The sequence below is a fragment of the Choloepus didactylus genome, chromosome 6 (assembly GCF_015220235.1).
Source record: "Choloepus didactylus isolate mChoDid1 chromosome 6, mChoDid1.pri, whole genome shotgun sequence".
NCBI classification, from domain to species: Eukaryota; Metazoa; Chordata; class Mammalia; order Pilosa; family Megalonychidae; genus Choloepus; species Choloepus didactylus.
Genome location: NC_051312.1, coordinates 106,044,889 through 106,066,195, shown reverse-complemented (window position 1 = coordinate 106,066,195; position 21,307 = coordinate 106,044,889). Strand labels below are relative to the sequence as shown.

Sequence of the window (21,307 nt, the reverse complement as noted above, 5' to 3'; positions counted from 1 at the left end):
CCATCACTGGAAATATTGAGTTCAAGAACACATCCAGTTAGGATCAATGTCATGGTATGTTGGTAAATGTGTAACAATGAACGGGGCATCCCCTCCGCAAAAACTGGTTTATAGGGTTTGTCAATTTCGGTGGTGCAGATCATCCCACCATATTATATTTCAGTTTGTCAACCTGAAATCATTGAATGTTGAGTTGGGAGGAGATGAGCAGTAGTATATCATTATATAGCATTCCTACCTACAAATACAAAAGAAACAAATAAATTCAAGAGCATAGATAACAGTAAACTGTAGTAAAGTAATTGGAAGTGCTGAGTTATGAGTATGCATTACCTTTGTTTTTAATATAATGTATTTAATTTCAAGTTTACATAATTTAATTTTTAATAATGGCTGTGTTTACAGACCAACATGAAAAACTTCTAAAAATTTAACAATTGATTTTCATGAACTGGTGCTGGTTCCAGTTCATTATTCTTGTATCCAAAGATCAAGAATGATGAAGCTGCCAGCACCAGTCTGCTAATATTGCAGATATTTAATTATAAAACATTTCCAAAAGTTTAATCCAGTTTGCCAAGTGATGTCTAAATGAAGGATTCTGATTAACACTGTTTTCATGAATTCACTTTTCCCTTCCCACAACTAATAAAGAGGGCATAATTTTCAAAAGTTTTTTTTATTTTCTAAGTCAATGGTTTTCAATTTACTCATCAACTTTCCAGTTTCTCAAATGTTGTTGCTAGTAGTATCAGTTTTCAGGAGTGGAAGATCATGATAGGAAAGGAAAAATATGTGAAGGACCAGGCATATTTGTAGTTAGAATCAACATGTTGCAAAACAACTAAATACAGAATTGAATCAATGACTTTCAGAGGTCTTGCTTTAAAAATCTGCTGAATCAAAGTTTAATGTTTTCTGTAAAAACAATTCATTCACCCACACAACTAATGACTTATCAATCAAGCCAAAATAGATGCCAGCAGCAGAAAAAATGATTGACATGGCCCCTATTTTCTAAAAACTTATGTGGCTATTTTCAATATCCTTAATACTGCCTTTTTGATCTGGTAAATGACTAAACGGTCCTCACTACTATGTTCCAAAAATTGTTGTTTCTTCTAAATAAGCCTCAGAATGGTAGAACATGGAGAGTTATTTACTATATAATAATGCAAGGAATAAAGAAAAGACAAAGAAGAAGAAAGGTATTAACAAGAAACATTTAGAGAATTGGTAGCTATACAATAACTCCTTTGATGAAGGAGGGGTTTTAGAAACACGATTAAATTTTCAATAGTACATCCAGTGGTACAAGAAGCATGAAACAGTTAAATTTATCTGAAACAATGTAAAAATCACTAATTTTCCATCAAGCTTGAAAATCTAAACAAAGAAAAAGTAGAATGACAATCTCATTTGGGAGTACTATTATCTCATTAAAGTGTCTAGTGCCCAGTTTCTATTACCATCCCTTCCAAATGTTTTGGTAAAGATACAGTTATTACTGGTGGAACATATAAAACTATTCAGTTAATAAATTTTCTTGGGCTGAATTTGGAAGGACTTGGGCAGCAGAAGGGTTATTTCTGTGCAAAATATTCCTATAGAGGTGTATTTTTAAATCCTAGATTCTTTGCAAACAGCACAAAATCATTAAGCATCAACAGAAGTTCATTTCAGTGATGAGGCAGGATTTGATGAGAGAACACTGTGTTTACTGGAAACAAATTTTCACATATACAAAATAAATATCTCTAGTTAGCACTGTAATTTTAAACTCACATATAGATTTCAGTCTAAACTTTAAACTTTTTGTTTTATTTTGTATTCCCTCTATTGAAACAGATTTAATGTTCACTCATTTTTATTTACCAAGAAGCATGGCAGAAAAAGTATAAACTTTGGAGTCAAACAGTAGTAGGTTCTAATCTAAGTCCCTTCCCTTCAAATCATAAAATCTGAGACTTAGTTTTCATTTTTTCTACCTATAAAATGTAGTCAAAAACACCTCCTTCACACGGACTTTATAAGAAAAGCTGTACAAAAGTCATATTTTGAATCTGTGAAGCATGTGCTACTATCTATATCTGAGAGCATACCATAGTCTTTAACACAGAAGGATAAACTCAGTGGAAGAGAATGTGGGTGGAACCAATATTTAGAGTAAAACATGTGTACCATGTAGCTTTTGACACTTCATATTCAATTAAAATTAAAAGCCATTCTAGTTGGCTATGATCACACCACAAGGAACAATAGATAGAACACCAATCTTGCTGACACTGCAATTACTGTTCATCTATTCTTTTTTGTATTAATAAATATTCCAGACATTCAAAAGTGCTGAATAAAGCCTATCAAATGCCCTTGTACCCACCACACAACTGAATAAAATATTAAAATTACAGAAATAATTTATTTGGGTGAATTATGCACCAAAATACCATTTTTTGTTAGTTGAAACTACTTCAATATTTTTGAAAACATGAACCTTGAATAATTTACATTTTCTTTTGTACAGTGGAAGCACTGTTTGGTTTAGTGTGTGGGCCAAAAATGACTAAAAACAAAATACCTGTCCTGACGGAGCTTACAATCTAATAGGAAGGCTAAAAGCTGCAAAAAAATGAACATCCATTGAACAAAGCATAATTTGAAGTTGAAAAAGAGAAGCACAAATTAAATATGGGAGAACTCTGAGTAACGAGCATTCACAATCAATTTGAAAATGAAGAAAGTACTCAAGGAAAAGGTGGCTTGTAAAATGGGCCTTAAGGGATTGGTAAGAATTTGAGGACTGGAAAAGTATGAGCCGTGATTCTTGATCAAAAGCAACATGAAGTGACCATGGTGTCTTTAAGCAAAAGGTACATTTATTGAAAAACTATTGAGAGCTTAGAGAATCAACAGAAGGCTGAAGGATCTAGCTCAGAGAATACAGAAGATCAAAAGACAGGTTTGGAAAATTGGCAGGAATCTTAAGGCAGCAAGAAAAATCTAGCCAGAAAGTCATCATCATATTAACAAAACCAACAAAACATGAGTTATAATTGCCTTTTGATCCTTGTATAACTCAGCAGAGTCAGCATCCTAGGCGGGGACCATCCATCCAGGGCCATCCAAAACGCTAAGTCTAGGTCATGCACCCGAGTCTGGATATGGAGGTGAGGGAAAGGAAAACCCTGCTTTGTGACTTCAGAACTGGGAGAATCAACATTTCTTCTTGTGATTTTGATAATTTCAGTAGCCTTGTTTTCTGGTATACTGTGCTATTTACATGTATTGAAAAGAGTTGATTTTTTTGTCAATTTAAACTGCTCTTTCTTTATTTTTGAAAACATGAACCTTGAGTTATTTACATCTTGAGTCATATCCAGAAATACTTGGCATTGATACTTTGTTTCAAAGGAAGACTCATTTGGAAAACATTCATCTTTGCCTCATAATCCTCAGAAGGGGGTGAAAATGATTATTAACAATTTAGTTTGTCTAGAAGTATAATTCTTAATCCAATTTCAAGACTTTCTGAACAAGTGGAATATAAAAATGGCAATACTGAAAATGATACATATACCTCTCTCTGCACTGAAATCTTGAGTTTCCATGATTAAGCTAAAGGAGACAGATGAACTGGAAATATTCTGTTTGAAGTGATCTATAGTTCATTACAAATAAAAACGGCTGATCACAATGATGCCCTTAAAGTTATCAACAAGTAATGGGGTTATATTCTGGTTAAATAGCTGGAATAAAAATTTGTAGTTAGCTCATAACTATCTTTCTCTATTCCCCGTCTGGAATGGAATCAGAAAGCCTGTTAAGCAACTAAAAAATGTACAAAAACATATTAGAGATTTACATTTGTTGTTTAAGATCACACTTTTTAAAAATGCTCAAATCATATAATTTCATTTTGTTTTACAAAAATAATTTAAATTCAGTTCAATTGATTTGTGTATAGTTTTCTAGTTATACAATATTATTATAAATATATTATTTGCCATATATAGTTTTATAAATAGACATTTTGATTCATGTTTTATAAAACATTACTACATTTTTGTCTTTAATGTGTATTGTTATTATATTGATTTATAACTTCTGGGCACTTTTTAAAATCATTTGCAAAATAAATACCAAAATACTAATAGTGTCATTTTTCTCCTTTATTGCCATCAACACCACTTTACAACAATACTTCACACAATGGGATTATGTCCACAAATTAAAATGGATGTTTTCTCTAGAACAGAAAAAAAAATCTGAGTGATTTCAAATGCAGGATCAGTGGTAGGGAAACTTAGGGCAGATTGGGGAATGTTGAGTTATTTAGCATAAAGTGCAATTGTAGAAGATAAACCTTATTTTCCTTATTAAAAAATCTTTATTTTAATCTTGGAAAGGCACATTCTCTTGGCAAGTCTGAAGTATATTGTAGAATTTGTATGACTGGAATTTTGTAGACTAATTGGCAGAGTTTGGCAATGGGACAGATGCCACTTTTGAATAACATGACTTAACAGACCACACATCTTTAATAGACAGTAAGTGGATAGCTACAACATGGATCATCCAACCAAGCATATGTGCAAAGCAATTATATCAGAGTCCAAATTTAAGTCAGCAGTGAGTAATAATAATCACTAAATATTTAATTGTGCTGAAAGCTTTCCAAGAAAGTGAAAGTGTTCACAGAGTTGTACAATGGAAAGGGAAATGTTTCAAATACAAAACAAAGTGACTAAAGGCATTCATTCGGCAGCAAATAGGAGGAAAGGATTTTACTGTCCATGCAGAAATGGATTAGGAAATATTTTTTAACATGATTTCATGCCAAGAATGTTTCTTAACATTTTTTGGAGATGGCTTGCTTCAGAAAGGCTAACCAGTAATCCAAAATAATAATATTAAGTAACAATAATAATCCTCAGAAGGTTGCTATTGTCTAGAACTGGTAGTCCTGTTGTCTGAGTTTACCATTACAATATTGGTAGTCTACAGGCAGCATATAAAGGCCCTTGTCAGCAGAGGAACTATTAGCAATCACAATTAATATTACTACCTTATAGGAAAACTTCTTTTAGGAAAAGATCTTAATCAATTTTACAAGTCCCAGAGTACATATACTAAGTGATTCTTTCACTTACTCTTTTCAGTAGAATCAAATGATGGGGGCAGCTTAGTAATTCAATGCAACAGTATAAAGTCCTTTTCCTCAAATAATCATGGAATTTCAACCAAATGAGACAGAGGATGTTGCTCAAACTAGAATTTGAGCTGGTAAAGAATTAGTAATCCTACTCCACATAAAACTGCCAATTTTTATAACCATATAAAGCTAAAACAATGGTTTTAAATTCAAATGAATAAGAGCCATGGATCCTACATATCATGTTACAATACTATAAATTTCCTGAGTGAGAAGAAGGACATTGGTCCAGTGATATCACAACTGCTTACAGGGCTTCTGTACAGTAAAGGAAGAGGCATCAGTTGAAATCTACAAAGGTTAGCACTGCTAGAAAGAACAGCATCAACCACCTGGCACCTCTCTGACTTGGGAGAGAGGATTATTCCATTTGGAGAACAAAATTTCTGGGAAGAGTGATAATTTACTGGCACTTTAGAAAGCTTTTCTGTTTAAAAGCCTATTTTCAGTAAATTCACAACATCCAACCATTACTCGCTTCCAAAATTTTCCATCAACAACTTAATACCTCATTTACTTAACAAAATAACATTCAGAAATGGGAGAAACAGTGTATTAAAAGGCAGATGACCTGGTACCAAGTATCCTTTTTTCTACCTGTATTTACCTTATCAAGGACAAATCTCACTGTCAATGGGCCTCAGTTGCTTCGTATACCAAATGGAAATAATTATAATGATATTTTCTCTGCCTGAACATAGATTGGACTATGTGGTCTCTTGGGATCCTTTCATTGCTGATATTCCTGATCCTGCAATTCAATATATTCAGGCTTCCATAGAAATGAAAGAAAACTAAATTATTTTTCATCCTGCTTACTTGCAACACCAGTGAATAAAATACTACCATTTTAATCCTAATACTACTACGATTTTGAATAATCACAGTATGCCAATATGGTACTAAGTGTCAAATAATTTAATTCTCAAATATGACAGCAAGATTGCTGTTAATATCCCTATTTCAAAGTTGAGAAATGAAACATTAACGATATTAACAAATTTGTCTAAGGTTACATATGTCCTGGGTAAAAAATTGTGATACAAACAAAGGCCTCTCAGGTGCTAAAGGCACTCCCTTTCCCTTTTGTGGCAGTTTCCTCTTATTATTATCAATGAAGAGTTGCATTGCTGCAACAAAACAATACCCGTATTTGTTGCAATTGGGTTGAGAATTTCTGTTCATTCATAATCCTATTATACATCTGCTTATTCAAAAAATTAAAATAAAGATATATGACACTACTATCCAAAAACAATGCCAAATATATCTTATTTTATTATCCCAGAAATTTTGTTTATCTGATATAGCAGATTTGTCTGTCTTATTTGGCATACCAAAAAAAAAGTGTGATATAGAAAAGAGAAGCAACTTTTCTGGGATCAAGGAGTTATTGTGGTGTGGCAGAAACAGAGCTGCATAAGGAATTAGGCAGAGCTAATTTTTGTTTGTTTGTTTGTTTCCTTCCCCCATTTTTCTACTCATCCATCCATAAACTAGACAAAGGGGAGTGTGGTCCTTATGGCTTTCCCAATCACATTGTCACCCCTCATAAGCTACATTTTTATATGATCGTCTTCAAGATTCATGGGTTCTGGGTTGTAGTTTGATAGTTTCAGGTATCTCCTGCCAGCTACCCCAATTCATTAGAACCTAAAAAGGGTTGTCTATGTTGGGCGTAAGAGTGCCCACCAGAGTGACCTCTCGGCTCCTTTTGGAATCTCCCTGCCACTGAAGCTTATTTCATTTCCTTTCACATTCCCCCTTTCGGTCAAGAAGATGTTCTCCATCCCACGATGCCAGGTCTACATTCCTCCCCGGGAGTCATATTCCACGTTGCCAGGGAGATTCACTCCCCTGGGTGTCTGGTCCCACGTAGGGGGGAGGGCAGTGATTTCACCTTTCAAGCTGGCTTAGCTAGAGAGAGAGGGCCACATCTGAGCAACAAAGAGGCATTCGGGAGGAGGCTCTTAGGCACAATTATAGGGTGGCCTAGCCTCTCCTTTGCAGCAACAGTCTTCCCAAGGAGGCAGAGCTAATTTTAAAGCCCGGTGTTCCCAACTCTACCTCCAGGTCCCTTTCCACAACAACATAATTTTTCTCTTCATGGTTTCCTGCAGGTTGTGGTCTTTGCTGAGTGCTGTTCCCCAACAGTAATGGCAGTAGCAGCCCCTTGAAGTGGTAGTATATGGGGCTTAGACTCACCAAAAAACATTTTTCAGAGAGACAGACTAGCCACTTAAGATCCCTTCAAATTCATGATAGACATTTTAAAGAAAAGCAAGTGCAGTTGAATATCAATAAAAGAAGAATTTAGGAGTGTAAAAGCCTCTGGGAAGCATTTTTATATACTGCCTTTACCATTTGGTCCCTGTTTCTAGGCAAGGATCCAATACAATGTGTCAAGTTGGAGATTAACAGTATCTAAAAACAATAAAAATAAAAATAAGACAGCAAGCAATCTATCCAAACACATGCTGTGGTTAGAAAGCAGTGCCTGGGTAATTATGAAGTGATTGATGCCAGTGCTGGGTCTCGGTAGGGACGATGTGACGGGTGCTGAGTACACAGGTGGGCCTCCCGGCAGCCCAGCCTGAAGAGAGAACCCACTTCACCCAGTCCCTAGGTAAGCAGCTCTGCATTTTGATCTTCTGTCTGCCACTTGCTTTAAAAGATTCTTCTAACCCTTGGCTATTTCTGACTTCCTAGAATGGGATGGAATGTGGCAGGCTGGTCAAGAAGATCACCGACTCAACTATGGGAACATTAGGCCCTGTAATGTCTAATGGATTATGATTATTAACAAATCTAAGAGTTAATGATAATGGCAACTGACATCTACTGAGATATTGTTTGCCAGGGACTATGTTTGATATTATAGGTAATTACTTCATGAAAGCGGTATTCTAAAGTATTTTATAGAAAAGGAAATCAAGGTGCATAGAGATAACGTTTTTGCCCAAAGTCATCCAGATGATAATTTAAAAGCCTGGATATGAACCTGGAAGTTGGGCTCTGGAGTCTACACTCTTCACTACTGCATTAAATATCAGTTTCTGAGTATTTTCTGAGTCAGTCATGATGCTGACACTGCCATTACTGTTGGGGAACAGCACTCAGCAAAGACCACAACCTGCAGGAAACCATGAAGAGAAAAATTATGTTGTTGTGGGAAGGGACCTGGAGGTAGAGTTGGGAACACCGGGCTTTAAAATTAGTTCTGCCTCCTTGGGAAGACTTGCTGCAAAGGAGAGGCTAGGCCTCCCTATAATTGTGCCTAAGAGCACAATACTGTATTTTATACTTACATTTATTATCATTCCCATTTTCCAGACGGTGAAAACTGAGGCATAGAGAAATAAAGTAAGTTATTCAAGATCACAGAGCTGGTTAGTTGTGGAGCCCAGATCAAACCTACTTTTGTTTTGCTTTAATTTGTTTGTTTGTTGATTTCAGTATTCAAGCACGTGTGCATTCTGCGAAATTGCCACTAGTTGGAGAATACAACCACAATGGTATAAAAAAGAAAATACCTGAACTTGCTCTTTCTTTTTTCAAATGCAGAGGCTGAGGCTAACAATGAATAAGGGACTTTCTCAAAATCACAGAGCAATTTACTGCAAAGTTGTGACAAAATCTTCCAGTTTATACAGAGATCGACCAAGTAGGCTATCTTGCTATCTTTTCTTCTTTAAAGAGTAGTCTCTTACGTTTTCTTATCACCAACTAATCATGCCAATACATTCCCGGAAATTATTTGGATGGATTTATGAACATGTTCATACAAAAGATTTAACACCACATTGAGGTTTGTTCCATATGAAGACTACTAATGAGAACTTTTACTGAATATATTTGCAACCATTTTTGATTGAAAGCATTGGCAGGTAAAACTTTCTCTCAAATACATTTTTCTTCCATAGAACAGTTTAGTCTGCAAAGCCACAGGAGTTCTTGGAAGAGTATATGTTTGTGTTTTCTTCCATACAACAGGTTTTTCAAACCAATAGCTATTTAATATTTATGTATATTTACATGTATTTGTATATATTTACTATTTATACATACTATTGTATTATATAACAATATTATATAAATATTATACAAATATCAATAGATTATATTTGCATTCATTATTAATAAATATTTTACATTTATTGTTATTACAAAGTTTTTTTTTAACCAACAGGAGCTAAACCTGCACAAGGTTGGGATGCTGGTATATTTATTACAAAAAATTAAAACAGCCTCTGATAAATGGTATGCAACTATTGATCTGGTTGAATGCAGTCTTTTTTATAGATCTCTGCTCTAGAAAGTAGATCATATGAACCACATCCATGGGTTTCCATGACCTGTGGTTTCTAGTTGGGTCTCAGAAAATCCCTATAGAAGATCAAAAGGAATGATTAGCTGCCTGTTCCTAAGGTCACCTTGAGTTCATCATATTTATTTATTGAAGGTTACTGGTCTTTTAAGCAATTATGTTTCCGATATTCCAAAATCTTTTGTATTTATTAATTGGGACTGAGGATGGCAATAGCTTGGTTACCACTAAGCTCCAGGTTGTTTTATTAACTCCACAACTTTTTAAATAGTTCCTTAATAAATAAAACCTTTGAATTATTTTATTTTGAATATCTCCTCTGATTTCTTTGGGACTCTTTTCAATACAAGAGATCATCAAATTCCACGAGATATTGAGAGGAAAAGGACAAAGAAATTGAGAATTATTAAGATAAATATCTTACTGGATGGTCCTTGACTCAATTTTCTTCTCACTGATTTCTGGGCACATTTTAAGAATGACTTTATATGTCCTTGTATTAAGGCAGTGCTTCTCAAAATGTGGCCTCTGCACCAGCAGCATCAACAAAACCTGGGAATTTGTTAGAAATGTACCTTCTCGGGTTTCATCTAAGACCAATTAAATCAGACACTCTAGAGGTGGAGGCCAGCACTCTGTATTTCAGCAAGCTCTCCAGGTGATTCCAATGCCTGCTGCAGTTTGAGAACCACAATCTTAAGAGAACCATGTAGATTATGACCCTGCCTTCTAATACATCAAATGGAGAACCTCTTTGCTAGATAAAATCAAATACATCGAAGACCTATTTGGTAAAACCAAATATGATGAGTTAGGACAGAAATTGATAATGAAATATTACATTATCATACCTATTGTGAAGCTTCTAGCATTTTTTAAAATTAGAAAGTGCATAGAACTATGATCCATACCATGTTTATCATAATTTAAAGCTCTAGAAACCATTTAAGCCATAAAAAAGTGATTAAGAAGCAAATAAAATTACTTATAGGTCAACTATTTTTTCTAAATGTTTTCTGCAGAATGATACTGCCATGAACTACTAATAATACGTATTGGGAAAACTGGATGTGGTAGACCCTGGATCAAATAATTTGGGAAGACATTTAGTTCAACAATATTAAATACATTTATTTATAGGAAACTATCCATAGCTATTAACATGCAATTGTTCATTAAAAATCTGTAAGAGTACGTAGAGCATGTTACATTTCTTAGAGTATCACAGATACAAAACAGGCTTTTGGAGAAAACTCAGGCCAGGGAAAGGCATGAGTAGTAAAACAGGGCTATGCACCATGAAACTTAAGGCAGATATGGAGAAAATATTAAGATAAGTGACGTTATATGGTCGAACCTGGTAAGGGGTTTTATTCTCAGAATGTTATCTTAGAATTATTCTCTAGGATGGCAAAAATCTACCATAATGTTTTAAAAAAGTAGAAGGGATGACAGGAGCAAAATGACAGAGGTAGAAGTTGGCTCGCCATGTCATGACAGATTGGCAAAAGGGCTAAGATAAGGAATAATCATTAAAAAAATGCCAAAGTAATCCAGAGGAGAAAATCACATGTATTAAAATCAATTTTCCCCTTTAAGTGATATAATAAAGAGAGACATTCATTAATCCATTATTTTACATGGCCTCTCACATCCATCAGAGTTGACCTTCATCAATGATATAACAATGAAAATCATAGCATGCTACAGAGTATGATTTGAAATGTAACATTACTCATTCTATTTTCCTTTCTCCCATTGGTTGTGTTCAAGAGAGAACTTGAGCCCTGCACTCCCTTTCATCCATTCCTGATTTATTTTTCTATTCAGCAATATTCCCATCTGACTTACTTCATATTTTACTGCATTAATGGTTTGTCTCTCCCCTCCAGAAAAAAGCTCCTTGAGGGCAAGGTTTTATTTGTTTGTTCTGTATCTTCTAGGTCTAGAACATGTCTGAAACACAGAAACAGCTTATATACCTATATCCGTACATATTTAATGAATAAATGAAATAATGAATGAAGTGACTAATTCTTGCTCCACTCCCACCCAAATTACAACTAACTGAAGGATAGCTAAAGAGAATTCACATCTAAGCATCATTCATCCACCTTTCCTTAGTGTTCCAGCAATACTATATCAAAATTCTAGTATGTCTTAATTCATCTTATTCAATTGTCTGCTTAGAAATCTTTCAATAAAATTGTACATTCCTTGGGGACAGAGACTATGACAAAGTCTGCCATGTATTATTTAAGTTGATGAATGAAATCATAAATAAATGAAGAAAAATTATATTGGAGTTGGATTGAATTATGTACCCCAATTTAGATATGCTCTTAATTTGCATTCCTGAGGTTGTGAACCATTGCATATAGGACCTCTTGACGATGTTATTTTTATTTAAGGTATGGCCAAACTGAATGCGGGTGGGCCTTAATCTAGATTATTGGAATCCTTTATAAGCAGTAGAGATTCAGACATAGAAAAAGCCACAGGGAGGAGCCAGAAGCTGGAAGTCAATAGAACCAGGAAGAGAAAGGAGAAGATATGGCCGTGTTGACAGGAAAGTCAAGGAACCCAAGGATTGCTGGCCAGCCAGAACACTACTGACCCAGGACATAGCAAGCTTTCTAACCTCTGAAACCATGAGCAATAAATTTCTGTTGTTAAGCCAACTCATTGTGTGATATTTCTTAGTAGCCTGGCAAATGGAGACAGGCATGTGATCTAAAATTACCTGGAGAAATCACACTAAATTGCTCAAAATGATATGAATGTTTGCTTGGTAGGCAAATAGTTTTTAAACTTTGGCAATTTTGAAGGCATTATAAAATTTAAGAATTAATGGAGCCTATGGTTTTAATGCTTTTGTGTTAAACTTAAGAACAATGTGGTTTTGTGTGTATATGTATATATATATACACACATATATATGTATATATATACATACATATATACTTGTGGATGAAACACATGTAATTAATCAAGTAAAAGAAGATGTATGCTGTGTCTCAGGATTTTCAGAGACATGGATATTGAAAAGTTGAAAGAAGAAAATACAGTTGTGATAGACTATGTTTTGCCTGATTTCAGTACAATTAAAAGGGACTTTTGCAAGCCAAGAGAAGAGATGGCATTAAGTGGAAAATATCAATCTGGGGAACAAATTCTTCATCTGGCCAATGAGAAATTTGCTATTCCAGAAATACTATTTAATCCTTTTGATATAGGCATTCAAGAAATTGGAATTCCAGAAGCTATTCTCTATTCAATTCAGAACCTACCTGAAGAAATACAGCCACATTTTTTTTAAGAATATTGTTTTGACGGGAGGGAATTCCCTTTCCCAGGATTTAGGGATCAGGTTTACTTGGGAGTTCGATATCTCACTCCAACAGATTATGTTTCTGTTGTACTGCCTGAAAACCCTATTATTTATTCCTGGAAAGGTGGAAAATTGATATCAGAGAATGATGATTTTGAAGTGGTAACAAGAGAAGATTATGAAGAAAATGGACATGCAATTGTGAAGAGAAATTTGATATTTAAGAAACATTTCTGAATGAAAATTTTGACTGGTTGTGACTGAAAGGTTTAATTTCAGTATTTTTTAAGAAGTTAAGGACCTGTGTTACTTTTCATCTTAAGATAAAGTCTAAAATTTGTGTAAATACTTTTGATCCATGGATATGTTTCAAAGGTGACCTAGCTATTATTACAGTAAATAACCTACTGTTATTACAGTAAACTGTAACTCAGCCTACATTTTCATTTAGGAGATAGACTACATAACAATGCTTATGCTGTTTCTGAAAGTAGGTTAGTGTTCATTAGATGGAAGAAAGAATGCATTTTAAGTTTGTCTTTATAGCTAAAAGCACAAACTTAACTGTCTTACTGGTCAGTTTTCCTTAGAAGATAGTTTTGTGTGACTATGACTAGTAATCGGCTAAAGTGTTTTCAGGCTGCTGCGATTTTTCTCTCTTTTAGAACTAAGAATTTTATTTAAAAAATTGTCACTCTTGTTCATACACACTAAAGTTGGAAAGAGTAAAAAAAATGCAATTACGGTTGAGCTGCCTTCTAGGATAGAAGCAGTATAATCAGAGGTAAATAGTTGTTCATTTATAAAAAGGGCCTACATTGTGTAAGGTTGTTAGCCTCTCCCAACTCTTGTAAAGTATGGAAAAGGCTAATACTATCACAAATAAATATATTGCTGTGAATGACAAATAGTAGACATTTGGAGGATTAGAAAAAAGTGATATAGGAACTGGTCTCTGGAGAGATGGGGGGAGGCCCAAATAAACACTGCATCAGGCAGTGCCCTAGGCATGTAGCTGAGAAAAAATTACCTGAAGCAAGAATGTAAAGGGGGCTGAAGGACCAAATTGCCTTATATTCAATTTTAAGTTATGACCTCTTCCATGTTGTGCTAAAATCTACCTCCATTGTTATTTCATATTTATTGAAACCCTTTTGTACAAAACAGCTTAATTAGTGGGTTGGGACCCTGAAAGAAAAGGGGAGATTTTTGAAGCTTGTGGGAGATAAAGATAAGAGAGAAGAGAAAAACCATACAATGTAATATTGAGAATTCAGTGGAAACAAGAAATTTGATAAAGATATATTTCCTAGAGCCCTCCAAAATATTGGGCAGTTGCTGGACTTTCCATGAGAGGTGAAGTGGGAACTCAGACAGTTTGTTTATATTTAAAGACAAGATGGATTCTAGATGATTGGAGAACTTAGTGACATTCAAGTGGCAGACATGGATAGCGTTTACATGTAATGAAAGGTAAAAAATATGCAATGGATTTTTTTCTCCTCACTGAGAAACTGATGAGAACCCTTATCTAGTGCATCAGAGAAAATAACCTGTACTGGCCCACTCTATAGTCTTCTCTTAACCTGGTCCTTCCTTTCTCCAAACCCTCTGCTGATAGCCTATGAACCTTGCTATAGCCAGACACTTTTCTTGAAACATTGCCTTTACTTTTCTTCAAACAATGCCTTGGAAATGCTTCTGCTCACTCTGACAGGCTATGTTCCTTGAGTTTATATCCATGGCTCTCCCTCTGGTTTAGTGAATGGGTTATACTCCTTTCCCTAAGTAACTCTTAGCTCTGCCTGTTCCCTTAATTTCAGTGTTATCTATCAATATAACAGATACAGATACTTCTCTATCAACAAAGCCTTTATCAAATTTCTTCCCCATTTCTTCCTTCTCCCTACTGAAGGTCAGGGATAAAGACCTCTTTTTCATGGTTCAAGACAATCTCTCCTCTATGTCACTTGTGGCTCTTTGCCCTTGCTTTCTTCTCAAATATGTCCATTTAATCTACCCATTAAGACACATAATGCTCTATAAATTTTTGCTTACAATATACGTGTAACTGTAACTACAAACTCAGAGTAGAACTAGTCAACCTCAGGGATTGAATTCTCAAAAGTACATGAAAGGCATCATGCCTCTAATTGCTCAGGGATGAGGTTACTGACACCTGCTGAATGCTTGCTATGTGCCTAAAATGTGATAAGCACCATTCAGGACCTTGCATTTTTAAACAATTTTCATTATTAAATGTTAAAAACAAGATTCAGACTCAGCATCAGCAGTGGCAGTGGCAGTATCAGAAGCAGCAGTGGCCCCTCCACACCCAAACATCATGCCCCTCCAAACCCAGGTGCCCCAACAAATTCCTAGAGGACCTGTGCAGCAGCCTCTCAAGGACTGACTCTTCACTCCTACTATCTCAGGAGTACACAGCATGAGACTAGAGAAAGAGCAGAGGGCACACACACAACAGTGGTTCCAGGGTGCGACTGGCTGGAGAGGGAACTCTATAACACATAGTGGGGACTTGGATGGAGAGGCAGACAGACTGTACCTGAAAGGATGGGGTGTGTTGGACCAGGACCACTGCAGGGGACTGGCAGCTGGAGCTGAACTCCAAGCATGGGAAGGAGCAGTTTTCCATGCCCTATGCACCCATTTCAGCAGTTGGCTGGAGAGATAACCCTTCACATCCCCACAGCTAGGAGCTCCCATGAGAGAAGTTGGGATTCAGCAGACTTGGGGAAGCTACATTTACTCTTCCTCCATGGAGAGAGGTGAGGGTAACACACAGAAGTGCAAGGAGCACTTCTCCAACACCAGAGGCTTCTGGGCACATAGCAGAAGACAATATAGGGAAACATCTTGAAGACCTAGTTATAGGAAGTAGCTTCTTAGACCTTACACCCAAAGGACAAGCAATGAAAGAAAAACTAGATAAATGGGAAACCTTATAGATAAATGGGAACTCCTCAAAATCAAAAGCTTATGTGCCTCAAAAGACTTTTTCAAAAAGGTGAAGAGGCAGCCAACTCAATGGGAGAAAATATTTGGAAACTATATATCTGATAAGAGACTGATATCCTGCATATATAAAGAAATCCTACAACTCAACAATAGTACAAACAGTCCAATTATAAAATGGGCAAAAGATATGAAAAGACATTTCTCTGAAGAGGAAATACAAATGGCTAAAAAGCACATGAAAAAAATGTTCATCTTCACTAGCTATTAGGGAAATGCAAATCAAAACAATAATGAGTTATCAACTCACACCAATAAGAATGGCTGCCATTAAACAAACAAGAAATAACAAATGCTGGAGAGGATGTGGAGAAATTGGAACTCTTATTGATTGCTGGTGGGAATGTATAACGGTACAGCCACTGTGAAAAGACAGTTTTGTGGTTCCTCAAAAAACTGGATATCAAATTATCCTATGATCCAGCAATTCCATTTCTTGGTACATACCCCCAAGGTCTGAAAGCAGTGATGTGAACAGACATTTGCACACTGATGTTCATAGCAACATTGTTCACAATTGCCAAGAGATGGAAACAATCCAAGTGTCCTTCAACAGAGGAGTGGATAAACAAAATGTGGTATATACACACAATGGAACACTATGCAGCAGTAAGAAGCAATGAGGTCCTGAAACATGACCAACATGGATGAATCTTGAAGATATAATGCTGAGTGAAATAAGTCAGACACAAAAGGAGTGATATTGTATGTTTCCACTACAATGAACTCCCTGAACAATGTAAAATCAGTATCTTATAATGTAGAATATAGAGGCCCTAACGATAGAAGCTAGTGAAGGGGGAATGATAACCCAATATGTTCAGATATGTTAATGAGTTTGAATTTAAATGTATGGGAATGGATAGGGATGATGATTGTTTGTTAATGGGCTTATAAGTGTCAGAGTTGCACTGAAGGTGAACATGATTGAAAGGGGTTGTTTAAAGGCATGTATCCCACAGATTAGCACTACTAATATAAATAAGTGCTTGCATGATATACCTCTAAGGTATGACACTGGTACAAAGAGTTAACAACAGAGTGGTATATGTGAAAAACTACTTATTGCATACTAGGGACCATAATTAATAGGAAAACCTTACTAGTACTCCACAAATACTAGGGATAAATAATTAAGTGCAATAAGAGCTTTAAAGTGTTTTTGGTCATATGAATCGTTTAAAATGGAGAGTGGTGATGATTATACAATTAAGTGAACATAATGTGAGACACTGATTGTTTATCTTGGAGAGAACATACGTTACATGAAATTAGGAACCCCCTAATTAATAAGAAAAGCCCTCAATCTTGAGGCTTGCTCTTGTGAAATTTATGTTTGTAAAGGGGAAGCTAAGCCCACCTATAATTATACCTAGAAGTCACCTCCAGAGAACCTCTTTTGTTGCTCAGATGTGGCCTTTCTCTAAGCCCAACTCTGCAAATAAATTCATCACCCTCCCCCCAACATGAGAAAGGACTCCCAGGTGAGTGAATCTCCTTGGCAACAGGGGACACAGATCCCAGGAATGAGCCTGACCCTAACATCGAGGGGTTGAGAATGCCTTTTTTGACCAAAAGGGGGAAAGGAAAGGCAACAAAGTAAGGTTTCAGTGGCTAAGAGATTTCAAGTAGAGTCAAGAAGATGCCCTGGAAGTTACTCCTATACAAGCTTCAGCTACATATGCCACATGGCCACAGTATGAAAAGCCCAAATCCTGAAAACTCTAAAGAATACACTGGTCCCTATTTTAGACTCTATAAAAGTTTACTCACTAAATTTACTTTTCAGAAACTGAAATCCTCCATTGTGCTCCTATGCCAGGTAAGTCCCAAAACCCAGAGGCAACAGCCTCTTCAAGAACAATAACCAGATGCAGGTCCCTTTCCCAGAAAGGTGACACCCCTTTTCAACATGAACAGTTAGGGTGGTTACTGCTGAGACATCCCTGAAGATTGGGAAAGTAATTAAACCAGAGGAAGGGGTAGCAACAGACAAGATAGAATTTAACAAAGGATTACAAATACTGAATCTATGTATCTATATATTTATATATCTGTCTATATATATAGATAGATATAGTCTCTAGGATATTAGAACAGCTAGAAAGCAATTACTGAAATTTGCTCTATAGCTACTTGTTAAATTGTACTTTGAAAGTTATCACCTTTCTGTATATATGTTATATTTCACAATAAGAAAATAACTGAAACTGTGGACTGTAACCCATAACATTCTTTGAAATTTGCTCTATAGCTACTCATTAAATTATATGTTGAAAGTTATCACTTTTATGTATTTATGTTATATTCCACAATTTAAAAAATGAAAAAAAAAGTACACAAAAGTATTTTTTATGAATCTTCAAGATTTATAGAAAGCATTTACAAATATCCTCTTCTGAGGCTTCTAGCTTCAAAGTAGCAGGAAGAAGGTAGTCATTCATTCTTAGATTATAGCCAAGTCTTCTAACCTTTCTCTTTCCCTTTGGCTCTCCTCTAGTTCACAGCAATTAGCATTAATCTTCTAGCTGTGATGCTTTGAAATGAAGAAAATTGGCAGTTTTTTTTTTTTTTTTAATCAAAAACCATAGCAAAAATGGAGAATACCATTAAATAAAATTTCCTACAGGACCATATGGCTAGAAACTAACTCATTAATTTAAAAAAAACTCTGAAACTCTGAGCTGGAAAAGAGAGTAATCATTACTCTATATAAAGTATAAAAGGAGCTCAACTGGCTATGGGAAGAGTTGGAGATAACTTGAGATGGGATCACAGATAGATTAATGCCCCTCCCACTTCTTTCATTCTCACTGAGCTAAAATTTAACATTATTTCTCTTATAAAATGAATCCTCTTGTTTAATTATAGAAACAGCCCTCTTGAAAGTATAGACTCATCCATTTCTGGAAGCAATTGCTTGAGCTTTGTCAGATAATATAAAACATTTGTTGGTTCAAATCTATTTTAAGACAGTATATTTTTCTCAAAAATGAGGTAACACCAGCTTCCTGAGAGATCCTGTCATACAAAAAGACCTCAATAATAGGAATACATTTCTCCCTCAGTTACTGACTCTAATCAAGGGAAATTCCTATATAAGCCTCACAGTTATATAATTGATTAAAATACCTGTGAATGTTGCCTTGATTGTTTATCATGAGTGTTGGGCCCTCTCAGGTCGCAGTGTGAAAAGATTCCCACATCCCTTTTCCTACCTAAGAGAAAATACAAGGTGAACGGAGTGATAATTGTTTCTTTTCTTGCTTATCTACCTTGCCCTATTTCTAGTTCCCATAGGTAAGAGAATTCAGAGGTAATATACATTCTGCACACTTTTCTATGAGAAGCAAATTACCATACATCAAGGAAAATCCTAAGTATTTTCCATACATTATCTTTTTGTATTATTTTAACTTCTCTGCACTATAAAATTATCCCCATTTTACAGATTATGAAAATGAGGCTTGATGAAATTAAATAACCCACTTGATAAAGGTCGTATGGCTATGGCTAATAAGGGACAGAATTAAGACCTGATCCTTCCAGGTCTACAATCACTGATCTTGGACAGCTAGATAGGGATTGGATTGGAATTTCTTGAGAAGAAAAAAAGACAGTGTTTCCATTGCACAGAGAAGCACAAAGGAAGCAATCAGCAAATTGTTGTGCAATCAACCCCAAGTCATTACTTCTTTTGTTCCCTTTACCCACCTACTCTTGTTCCTAATCTGCCTTCTGCCAACGAGCATCAATTCTATGTAGGGCTAAAGAGTTACAACATTTAGCATGAAGGTCTGTGAAACTGCTAAGTGGTAGATTTCAGGAAATTCTGGAGAATGCTAACTTAAATGTAGGAGGAATTACATCCCTAAGGACTCAATGTATCACTTAGACCATTTGCAGGAATTAGCAACTGACAATAGGGAGCCTTACAGGAGCAGGTTAGATATAATGGAAATATAGTTTTTAATAACAATTGTCTAGTTTGATGGGATTTTATCCACTGTCTTCATTTACACTGACAACTTATTTCTGCCAAATACTAATGGAGTTAAATATCTGAAGATGCTTCTCATTGGGAATAGGTACTACTAAAAACAACATCATCATATGAACACTGGAAAAATGAATTACTACTTCTGAGAAGCATAATCATTACTAGATATAATTTTCTACTTTCTTTCCATCTCTTTAAAGAAGGGAAAACCAAATTATTCCATGAGCAAAAAGTGAGACAAATCAAGTTACAGCTAAACAGGAAGTGTACAAATATGTAAATATTCTTCCACCCTCATATTCTCTATACAGATGCGTGTGGTTCCTTACAGTTACTCGCAAGCACAGTGCCAGCCCACCTTATGCCAAATTATAGAGCAATATAATCCACTTTCCACAACAGCTATTGGCAGCAATTTCTGAGATAACACATTGGAAAATTAATAACTCACTCTATGTGTACAGTGTCCTACAAGCTTTCTCTCATAGTATTATTTTGAATTTGTGAGTGAGAGAAAGGATTGGAGAGACTTCCGGATTATGCACTTTGATGGAGATATTTTTCATGTTTCTAAATTGCATTTTAAGTGGAAGAGTTTAAGATCTGAGTAGCCTAGTTCTGACTATGTAAGTAATTTGTTAATGTTATTGGCATAGTCAATGGATAGTTTCTCATTGAAAGATGACAATTGAGCTCTTTTGAATACTTGCATTTTTTTTAAGAAAAGAATGTGCACTTCACAAAGCCCTCAGGTCACACTAATTCCACCCAGACAATACAGCTTCCTCACTCTGAGGTGACACCACTAGTGTTTTCCCTAAATACAAAAGAGAAGATTGACTGTATCTTTTCCAAGGCAGTTGGCAATAGGGCTATCGTTACCTTTTATTTCTTTCCATTTTTAAAATAGCCAAAACCAAAGGAACAGCCTGACCAGTTAATCTGCCTCACAGTTACAGAGCAATGATGATGGCATATCTTTGGGGCTGGCTCTGCCTCACCCAGCTACGTTCAGCAAAGGTACCATCACCCAACTAGGCTCATTATAAAACAAATGCAGTTCTCAGGAACGGGGAAACAATTTGCTGTCAGTTTCCTGGCTCCGCTGGTTCACAGGCTAATGATTATCTCACAGCTGCAAACCTTGCAGTCTGCTGCTCTTTTGTTAATGTTCAACTAAAGTTTCTGAGGTACCAAAAGACTAGATGCCAGGTGAATTTCTCCTTTACTCTCACATCAATCTTCCCAAATGACAGAATGTAAAAATGGAAGTGTCTGTATCCTAGACTATTCCCTGCTCTGAGGTTTTTAAAAAGTCTTCTGTAACCACTTGGTAGACTTAGTATCTCAAATGATTCACCTCTACACTTATAAGACTTTGGAGACAGGGTTCAGTCTTTT

At 35.7% G+C, this 21,307-nt stretch overlaps 1 pseudogene; it reads left to right on the top strand.

Annotated features, from left to right (window-relative positions):
• Positions 1-12,502: 12,502 nt before the first annotated feature.
• On the top strand, positions 12,503-13,094 carry LOC119537250 (annotated as a pseudogene).
• The last annotated feature ends 8,213 nt before the right edge of the window (positions 13,095-21,307 follow it).